The sequence below is a fragment of the Eptesicus fuscus genome, chromosome 8 (genome assembly GCF_027574615.1).
Source record: "Eptesicus fuscus isolate TK198812 chromosome 8, DD_ASM_mEF_20220401, whole genome shotgun sequence".
NCBI lineage: Eukaryota > Metazoa > Chordata > Mammalia > Chiroptera > Vespertilionidae > Eptesicus > Eptesicus fuscus.
Genome location: NC_072480.1, coordinates 53017444 through 53028301, shown reverse-complemented (window position 1 = coordinate 53028301; position 10858 = coordinate 53017444). Strand labels below are relative to the sequence as shown.

Here is a 10858-nt window from a genome sequence, read left to right as displayed (position 1 = left end):
AGAAGCATGAAGGAGAGCATGTACCATCACATCCCAGGAGGCCTTTCAGATTTTTGCTTTTGTAATTACTTCTTAACGTAAGTCATTAAAAAGTGATATATTAACTTTATAACTTTTAACTTTCATTTTAAAAAAATGGCTATATGTATGTAAAATGTAGGTAACTCTACATGTGTTTTCAATTTTTAAATGACAATTTTTTTGAAAAATAAATTAAGAGGAAAGCTGTGTCCTTACACTTAACATCACTGAAGATGAGCTACTTCCCTTTCATTTAACATTGTACTAAATATTTTTGAGAAGGAATACAAATACACATACATACATATCACACAAACACACACACACACACACAAGTTTGCTTGGTAGCTAAAATTTAACATTTTAAATTTCAAAACAATAAACTAACAATAAAATAAAGAAACCATGATAATAGTATTCAGAACTCAATTAAGGTAATCTATCATATCAACAGGTTTGAGAAGAAAGAAATCAAATGATCATATCAGTAGATGCAAAAAAAAATTTAAAAAATTCAACATCCACTAATGATAAACACTCTCAGAAAATGAGGAACAGGGAGAATTTCCCTTACTTGAAAGAATAAACCTATAGCTTCTTTCATACTAGTAGAAGAAATAAATAAAACTCTTTGCTCACAGATGATTTTGTTGTCTCTATAAAATTCCAAGTAATAGAAAACAAAAATAAAAAACCCTACTGTAACTAATTAGCAATTATAGCAAGATTGCAGAATATACGAATAATATACCAAAGTTAATTACTTTTTATACACAAGCAATGAACAACAGGAATTTGAAATTAAACACAACATCCTTTACATTAACACAAAAAAAGAAGAAAAGAAATACCTAAGTATAAATTTAACAATATATGTGCCAAGCTTATTTAAGGAAAAGGAAAAACTCTAATAAATGGAATCAAAGTAAACCTAAATAAATGCAGAATTGTTCCAGGTTTATGAATAGTAAGATTCAATATTGTTAACATGTCAGTTTACCCATAACTGATATATGGATCCAATGCAATCTAAGTCAAAATTACAGTAACTTATTTTGTGGATTATCAACTACTCTAAGGTATAGAAAAAACAAGAGATCCAAAGCACTTAGAAGATATATGGTAGAGACTGACACTATCTGACTCAAGACTTGATATAAAGCTATGATAATCAAGACCACAGTATAGTACCGGTATTCATGAAAGAATGAATAAAATTAGACAAATTGAAGGGAATAAAGATCCCAGAAATAACCACCCAAAGATAGTTAACTGATCTTTGACAGAGGAATAAAGGCAATTCTATAAGAAAGGATCAACTTTTCAATAAATGGTTCCAGAACAAGCAGACATCCAAATGTAAAACAATGAATCTGGATACAGACCTTACATCTTTCACAAAAATAAACTCAAAATGGGTCCTAGACATAAATGTTATATGCAAAACTCTAAAACTTCTAGAAGAAACATGGAAAAAAATTCAGGATACTTGGGTTTGGTAATGACTTTTTAGATACAATACCCCAAGCAAGCAAACAAACAAATAAACAAAACCCCCACAGTCTATCACAGAAAAAAAACTGATAAGTTGAATTTCATTGAAATTTAAAATTTTCTGCAGAAGATACTGTTAGAGTAAAAAGGGAAGCCACAGATTGCAAATCAGATATCTGATAAGGGACTGTTATTCGAAATATGCAAGTAAACAAATAATTTTTAAAAATTAAAAATGGACAAAGTTCTGAACAAATACTTCACCAGGTGGGACACCGCCTCCAGGAAGGGCCTGGTCTCGATCTGCTTGTCTGCAGGCAGCGGCTTCAGCAGGTGCTCGCCCAGCAGCACCATTTCGGGGTCGAGGTGGCATTGACGCGGATGAGGTTGGGTGGCTCTCGTCCAGCTCCCCATCGCAGATGCTCTGCTGGAAGGCCTAGATGACGTGGAGGCCCCTTTTCAGCCACATCAGCACCAGCGTGGCCCCCACCTTGGGCCTCTCTGCTCCATACATTTCCTTCTCCGCCTCCAGGATGTTCTTCAGGGTCCAGAACTTGGCCGGGTCAGTGTTGTACACAGCTTTGATTTTTGTGATGTTACCACTTATGTCTGCCTTGATGGGCATAAACACTGGGGACCCAAGGCAATCAAAGAAGGGCGGCAGGTGGGACACCGCCTCCAGGAAGGGCCTGGTCTCAGTCTGCTTATCTGTGGGCAGCGGCTTCAGCAGGTGCTCGCTCAGCAGCACCATTTCGGGGTCGAGGCCGGCAGTGATGCCGTTTTCTAATTGGATCTTCCTCTTCCTTCCCCAGCACATTCCAAACCTACTCCGGACGGACCACCCCAACCCCACAGACCCTTAAGACCTTCCCCCTATTTCTTTGACTTTCCCCCATCAAACTCACACCCTATTGTGTTGCCTAGGGGTGCCCCTACCCGCTCCTTGGGGGGCAGGGCCAGCCTTGCGAGGGGCCATGGTGATTCTGGTCTAACAGTTGTTATGGTCATGATGCTGATGCAGTCTCTGGCTTTTTATATATATATTTATATATATATATATTACTGTAATGATGGCTAAATGACATAATGTATTAACCAACACCAAAACTGTACAACACAATAAACCCTAATATCAATTGGACTTAAATGAAAATAATGTATAAATATTGGTTTATCAATTGTAACAAATACATCACACTAATGCAACATGTATGCAGAAAATTTCTTTAAAAATCAGTCTATTAAAAAAATTCTCTCTATACTAAAGCTGTATAATTATATTTGTAGACTTTTATTACAAAAATGACAGGTAGCCAGAAGATATACATTTTTCCTTAGAAGTATATAAATTCTGAGTTAATTATTTACACATAACTTTCAGAGGTAAGGGTTTTTTCTTCCATTAGAGATTTATTAAAATATTATTTTGGACCCCATTTTTATTGACATTATTTCCATCAATTTACCTGTTTGTAAAAGTATGAAAACTCTGAACCACACTGCAATCAACTCACATATAACTTCTGAAAAAAGATGAATGTTATTTTCATCTGTGAGACCACAACTAAAATGTAGATATACAACCTAAAAAGTGAGCTATAATTTAAGTATATATTCAAGTTTGCAAAGTAGAGAGATGTAGAAAGTAGGTGGAGCTTACTGTTTTAATTATTAAGTAATTTAATTGGTTAGGCTTAAAGTAGGGCATTCAACTACTATATATATCCTATATAATAAAAGGCTAATATGCAAATCGACCGAATGGCGGGATGACTGGTCCCTATGATGCGCACTGACCACCAGGGGGCAGACGTTCAATACAGGAGCTGTACCCTGGTGGTCAGTGAGCTCCTACAGGGGGAGCACCACTCAAGCAGAAGCCAGGCTCATGGCTGGCAATTGCAGCAGCAGTGGCGGGGGCCTCTCCCACCTCCACGGCAATGCTAAAGATGTCAGACTGATGGTTTAGGTGGATATCCCTCGAGGGCTCCCGGACTGTAAGAGGGTGCAGGCAGGGCTGAGGGACCCCCTGGAGTGCACAAATTTTGTGCACCAGGCCTCTAGTTATATATATTCTTGTATAATATTATATACTAGGGGCCCGGTGCACGAAATTTGTGCACTGGGGGTCGGGGGTCCCTCAGCCCAACCTGCCCCCTCTCACATACTAGGAGCCCTCAGGGGATGTCCTACTCACGGCTTAGGCCCGCGCCCCACAGGGAGCGTACCTAAGCCGCAGTCTGGCCTCCCTTTGTGGGAGGCAATCGGGCTGGTCAGGGGAAGGCACCAGCCCCATCACCCCACTGCTGCAGCCACTGTCAGTCACCACAGCCACCAAGGTGTTTTAATCAACACGGACTCCAGTCTCTTCACCAAGAAAAAATGACAACTTTCTTTAGGCATTTTCAAGATGTGTCTTTCATAGGATATGGATTTCTTTATTTATTTCTTATCCTCACCTGAGGGTATGTTTCCATTGACTTTTAGAGACTGTGGAAGAGAAAGGGAAAGACAGAGAGAAACACTTTGATTGGTTGCCTCCTGCATGAGCCCTGATCTGGGCCCCAGCCAGGGAGGAGCCTGAAACCTAGGTACATGCCTTTGATCAGAATCAAACCCAGACCCTGCTGACTGCAGGCTGAGGCATTATCCACTGAGTCAAACCGGCTAGGGCAGGATATGACATTTCTTAGCCTTCCAGCAGCGGACCTTCATTTTTTTCTCCAGAAGTGTGGTGGAAAAACCCTAGATCACCTTTTTGGATTCTTATTACCCCAGTTACTAAGAATATTACCAGTGGCATACAGGAAGCTTAGCCAATGTGCAGTCAGAAAAGGTGTTTCCTCTATAGTTCACACCAATGGAGGGCTGGGCCCTGCCCAGGCCTCTCCAGCTCCCTCTGATCACTGGCTCAGCCCCTGCCCAGGCCTGCCCAGACCGAAAGCCTCTTGGGCAGGAGCGGACCCCCACCTCCCTACAATCAATCGTAGGGGGTCCACTCCTGCCCAGGCCGAAAGCAGACCCCCAGCTCCCTGCCCAGGTGATCAATCGCAGGGGGTCTGCTGGTATACCAGGTCGAAGCAACCCCCAGCTCCCTGCAATCGATGGCAGGGGGTCTGCTGGTGCACCAGGCCAAAAGCCTCTGGCGGGGGCTTTTGGCCTGGAGCCGGAGCAGACACCCAGCTCCCCACTTTCCATGGCAGTGGAGCTGGCCTGGCTTTCGATGGCAAGGGGTCCGCTCACCATGCCCACCATCCAATCAGAGCGAGGAGCTGGGTGTCCGCCACGCTCACCATCCATCAAAAGCCGGGAGCTGGGTGTCCACTCTGGCTCCAGGCCAAAAGCCTCTGTGGAGGCTTTCGGTCTGGTGCCAGAGCGGACCCCAGTTCCCTGCAATCCGTCGCAGGGGGTCAGCCTAGGGCGCCTATGTATGCAAATTAACCACCATCTTGGTTGGGTTTATTTGCATACTCGCTCTGATTGGATGGTGGGCATGGCTTGGCTGGTGGGCGTGGCTTGGCGTAGCAAAGTGCGGTCAATTTGCATATTACTGTTTTATTAGGTAGGATATGCATATATTAACATTTTCAAAATATATCTTCATATATATATTCTTGTAAAGTTTACATTCAATAACACTGTTCATCATTCACTTCTTTACTGCCAGCCCAGGGCTTGACACAGAGTGGGAAACTTTTAAATATCTAATAATGAATGGATGTTTCAGTCAGTTCTAATAAACATCTCCTGATCATTCTGGCCTTTACTCAAGGTCATATAGTAGCTAATTTTGAAACATCATACTGAGTAAGCATTTCTTCCTTTACTTCCTGATTCAAATTTTCAAATTCTTGGCTCCAAAGGGTGTGAGGATGGAATAATGATGTTTCTCTAAGAACAATATATTATTTTTTTTTCATAATAACCCCTACACCCCACAAATTGAGGTTCTGAATAATAATTACAAATTGGACTTGATATTATGTTTTATATATAGTTTTTTGCATCACCTAAATACCTTCAATTAGAAAAAGAAACTGTGATCTACAAAGCCATGATAAATGTTAAAGTTCCTTAACACTTTCTATGTAACTTTGGAAAAAAGTATTCTAGTTCTAAGAATACTACCATTTTTATAAAGTATAGATATATTTATCACTTAAATTTTTCCAATTATAAAACTGTAGTTATATTACTTAAAGGTAAAATGTTGTGGGAATTTATTAATTTATCAAAATGTTTTTAATGCTATATAAAACCCATGACTTACTTTTGAGATCTATTGTTTTCATAGAACAGTGAAGAAAAAAACTTAAATAAAAAATACAATATCACCCAACTATAGGTTAACAACATTATTGGGAGGGTGTGTTGACAGGAGAACATCTGTTTGCTCTAACTGAATGGAATTCACAGAATTGATGTATTTAATTTTACCTATCCTTAAGAGGAAGATAAGTTACCACCTGTGCAGTGCAGTATAGAGATAAAATATTATCCAGCAAAATGGTCAGAACAAGCACCGTATTTCAAATCAAAACTTCAAGAAAATGATGTTAGTTTAGATAATAAGACATAAAAACCTTAATAAGAACAATGCATTCTTTAGAATATCACCCGAGAGTTAACAAAGCCATAGCCTCAATGAGAAAAGATAAACACTACTGAAAAAGAAATTTTAACACAGGAAAGACACGAACAGTTTCTTTTTGGTTTATAGGACCCGAATTTACAAATACCACATCAAAGAGATGAATCTCAACTTGGCAAAATGAAATAGAACTAAGGGGAAAACAAATGTTTCAAAAGGTTCCTTTGTTTATTAACGTTCTCATTTGTAGAACAAGGACTTAAGGTTACTCTAAAACTTGTATCTACAAAACACTAAAAGCAGTCCCCACCCATTGCCCAGGAAGATCTGCTTTGGACCTGCTCAGGAAAAGCATTGTGTTCTGCAGAAAGGTTCAGGTTAAGCTGTCACAGCTGTGGAGTGATTCAAAGGAAGGCTTAAATCATAACCCAGCAGATTAGCAGTGTAAATGTTCCAAAGAGGATGGAAACCTGCCTTACTGTGCTCTCCTTTTAGAATTTTTATCACTTGGGGAAAATGGAAGAAAAGAGTAAAAGAATGCAGGTGATAGGATATCATATTTTAGCAATGAAAATAGCCTAGCCAGGGTCCTGTGAGAGGTATGGAGAGATCAAGCATACAGTACATCAGAAACATTAAAAGACAGACTATGACATTGTTTGGAACATAAATGCAATTCTGTTTTGGTTTTGCTTTATGTACAGAGTAAGAAATGTTAAAAGAAGTAAATTTGTTATCAGTAGAATTCCCCTTTTGCATTTTTACACATTTGTCCTCCTTTGACCTTTCTGTTCATCCTCAATTCCTTCTTTCACTCCAAAAATGTCTCCATTGTTTTTGTTTTTAATCCTCACCCCAAGAAATATTTTTTTAAAATATTTTTTTTATTTATTTCAGAGAGGAGGAGAGAGAGAGAGAGAGAGAGAGAGAGAGAGAGAGAGAGAATGAAACATCAGTGATGAGAGAGAATCATTGATTGGCTGCCTCCTGCATGCTCTACACTGGGGATCGAGCCCACAACCTAGGCATGTGCCCTGACCGGGAATCCAAGCATGACCTCCTGGTTCATAGGTTGACCCTCAACCACTGAGCCAATGCGGCTGGGCCAAGAAATGTTTTTATTGATCTTTTAGAGAGAGAGGAAGAGAGAGAGGGGGGAAGGAAGAGAGAGAGAGAGAGAGAGAGAGAGAGAGAGAGAGAGAGAGAGAGAAAAAGAGAGAGAGAGAGAGAGAGAGAGAGAGAGAGAGAGAGAGAGAGAGAGAGAGACATGGATTGGTTGTACCCGATCTGTCTGGATCCAACCTGCAACCTGGGTATGTGTCCTCATGGGAAATGGAATCTGCGACCCTTTGGTGCATGATGTGCCAATCAACTGAACCACACTGCCGGGAGTTTAATCCCATTGTTTTAATTTAATAATATTCCAATAATAATCAAATGTTTGAAAAAAAACACTTTTAATTTTTTAGTCTATTCAGTGTCAAAATATTAAAATTCATTAATCACAAAGGAGCACTGATTCCACTTTAAACATGATAAAGGTGAACCTAAGAAATGTTAAGTAACTTAATTATGGGTAACTTAGCCCAGAAATGAAAGGACAAGTATTCAAATTTAAGTCTGGCTGAGTCCAAACATCACATTAGTGGCCATGCTTTTAAATAATCCCTGTTTTCTCTCTTATTCTATCAATGCCTAAATCATCTTTCTTTTCTTCTTTAGCCCTGATAGATTAATAATAAATATATGTAACTCATCCCTTTTGTTACTAATTTATAATGTTTTATGCTTTTTTGGGGAAAGAATGTGAATTAAAAGAAATATTTGAAGAAACTGGAGTATTCTAAATAAAATATAAACAAGTATGCATGTAATATGATGAATGTGATGAAAAGGAATATTTTGTTTCCTTACAGTCATGAGATCAGGCTGGTTAAGTTCCTTGTTGAGTAATTGCTTGTATATGCTATAGATCTCTTAATAGCTCCTAGTGAAGAATAATCTTGAGGGCCTCAGAGCTATTCTCTTTTTGTAATCAGAGGAAATAAAAATGTAATACATATGCCTGGAACCTGAACTGGGTCATACCCTCTAGTTACACATTTCTGAGAAAGTTCTTAGAACAAAGATAGGTAATTAGACATTATTTATTTAATTTATTGAACACATATTTTTTACTACTATTCAGATTTCCTTCTGGTTATTTCAGGCACATTTCTGTTTCAAATTCATACACTTTTATCCAACATATCCAATCCCTGCACATATCCCAGGAATTGTATTATCATACTATGTACCATATGTGTTCTCAAGGACTGGTATTAGTTCTAGTTTCTAATTTCTCTTTTGCTTCTGAATCTATAATGACAGAAAAGTTCCTCAGCCACTTTAATCCACAAATCTTAATTTATGAAATAAAGCACTTACAACATAATCCATTTTCTTTTCATCTCAGACTCATTGAATATACTTGTGAAATTAAGACAGTGACCTCTATTATCTATAATAATAAAAGCATAGTAATTAGTTAGACCAGACAGCCAAACAACCTTCCGGTCGAAGCCAGGGCTGGGAGGGCCGAGGCAAGCCACCGCGGCTGCAAGGGCCAAGACCCGTGCACAATGTTCGTGCATTGGGCCTCTGGTATTTACATAATAATTTCTCTTTGGTTGGAAGCAGGCTGATCAAAGTCTGTATAGCATCTCAAATTACTTAAGATTTACCTAGTATACTTTTCCTTTTTGCAGCATTCCATTATTATGAATTCTCATTATGAGGTAGATTGAGGTGAATTAAAGGCTAGGGAACAGCAAACAAACACAATAGGAATAAGAAAGAATAAACCACTCACAAGATAAAAGTCAAACCAGTCTTACCTGTTTTATTGTAGGTTTTATTAGCAAAGGGGACTAAAAATATTTCTTAATCTGTAACCACGTTTTCAATCTTAGATCATAAAATAAAACCCCTTACTGAGGTGTTTTAAAAAGTTTTCTAATAGCTATTTCCTTATTAAGGAAAACAAATGTATTATAGTGCCAAATAAAATTTTAATGTCTTTCTCTGGCTATGCTCACATCAGCCAATGTCTAAACACTAAAATGTTAAATTACCATATAAATGTACAGCTAAATTGGTTTCATAAAATAATCATCAAGCTGTGCCAATTGTCAAAGAGACTAAATACAAGCCACACTAATAAAGTTCACAGTAAATTGTTAAGTGGCATAAAATCATTTTTTTCCGTTAGTAATGAATCATTGAAGTAACAGCTTTTCTTCCTTAGCTGCAGGATATATAATCAAGAGACAGAAAATTATCTTGATTAACATCTATAAGTTTAGTTCAGAGATTAAAAGAAATAAAATACATTACTTACTAATTTCTACGATCATAAAATGGATGTGATGGAGAAGGATTCCAAAATAATGATGATTTTGTTACCACTGAAAACATCAAGGAAATTATTAAAAAAAAAAAAGTCTTTCATCTTGAAAACATTTTATACCACTTTGTTAAACTACAATTTCAAAAGGTACCATGTGCATGCTTCTTGAAAATATTTTTTAAAACCTCTATAGTCAAATTATTCTATCATTTAATAAGGAAATAATACAGAATTATTAGATTTTACTGAAGATAAAATTCTGGAAACTCAGTTTGACTTAAAGTTTTCCTGAAAATTGATAAGTTAATGAGAGGAATTGAATTTTCATGGCACAAAGTCAATCCACTCTATATATCCATTCTTATTTTATTCTATAACTTGGAATTCTTCAACCTCTCAAATATATTACAAACTTTAAATTTCTTTCAAAAGTACAAACTATCTAATAGTATTCAGCATCTTCTCTCTTATGACTTTTATGTCATGGGAGCACAATTTCCAAGATTTACTTAATATAAGTACATTCTGTAGGATAGAATTAGAATTAACACTTGTGTATTATAAAATTTGAACCACTGTGGATGAAAAATTGCAAGGCATTAAGAAAACAGAGACCAGTGAAATGTCTTCAGTCCCTCTCAAATATAATGACCAAACAATTTTTATTTTTTTTCTTTGTTGTTGTTAATTCTCACCTGAGGTTCTTTTTTCATTGATCTTTTAGAGAGTGGAAGAGAGAAGGAAAGACAGAAACATCAATTGGTTGTCTCCTGCATGGGCCCTGACCAGGGCCTGGGTCAGAGAGGAGCCTGCAACCAAAGTACATGCCCTTGACCAGAATGAAACCCGGGATCCTTTGGTCTGCAGGCTGACACTCTGTCCACTGAGCCAAACCTGCATGATCAAATAATTTTTTATACCAAATACAATACCTCCGCTCTTCTGCAAAATGGTACAACTTACTAATAATCTGAGAGACTAGGCTCTCAAGCTGGTGTTGCCAACTGGGTCACCGGGGAACATATGGCTGAGAGAACTTGGCCCCATATCTGCACTACAACCCAAGTAAGAAGTATTAAGCAACTATTTGGGCAAGGGGAATTGTGTCCCTGGGCAGAAATTCAGGGGCAATGGTTAAATACATTTACTATTTCCTTTTGCCTTGCCTGTCAAAAAAATAAGGCCAGTAATAGACCTATTAAAATACACATAAAAACCAGAATAAGCAAATAATGTATACACACTTTAACAGGTGATAGCTCAATTTTGAAAATGAAATGTATTTTAATAAACATTACATTTATAATTATTCAGTGTGTGTATACATTTTTTTGGGACACACTAATAGAATGAGTTTTTAAGTT

The 10858-nt window shown here is 37.7% G+C and overlaps 1 pseudogene; it reads right to left on the bottom strand.

Moving 5' to 3' along the window:
- Positions 1–1841: 1841 nt before the first annotated feature.
- On the bottom strand, positions 1842–2266 carry LOC103288375 (glycolipid transfer protein-like; annotated as a pseudogene).
- Between the last annotated feature and the right edge of the window lie 8592 nt (positions 2267–10858).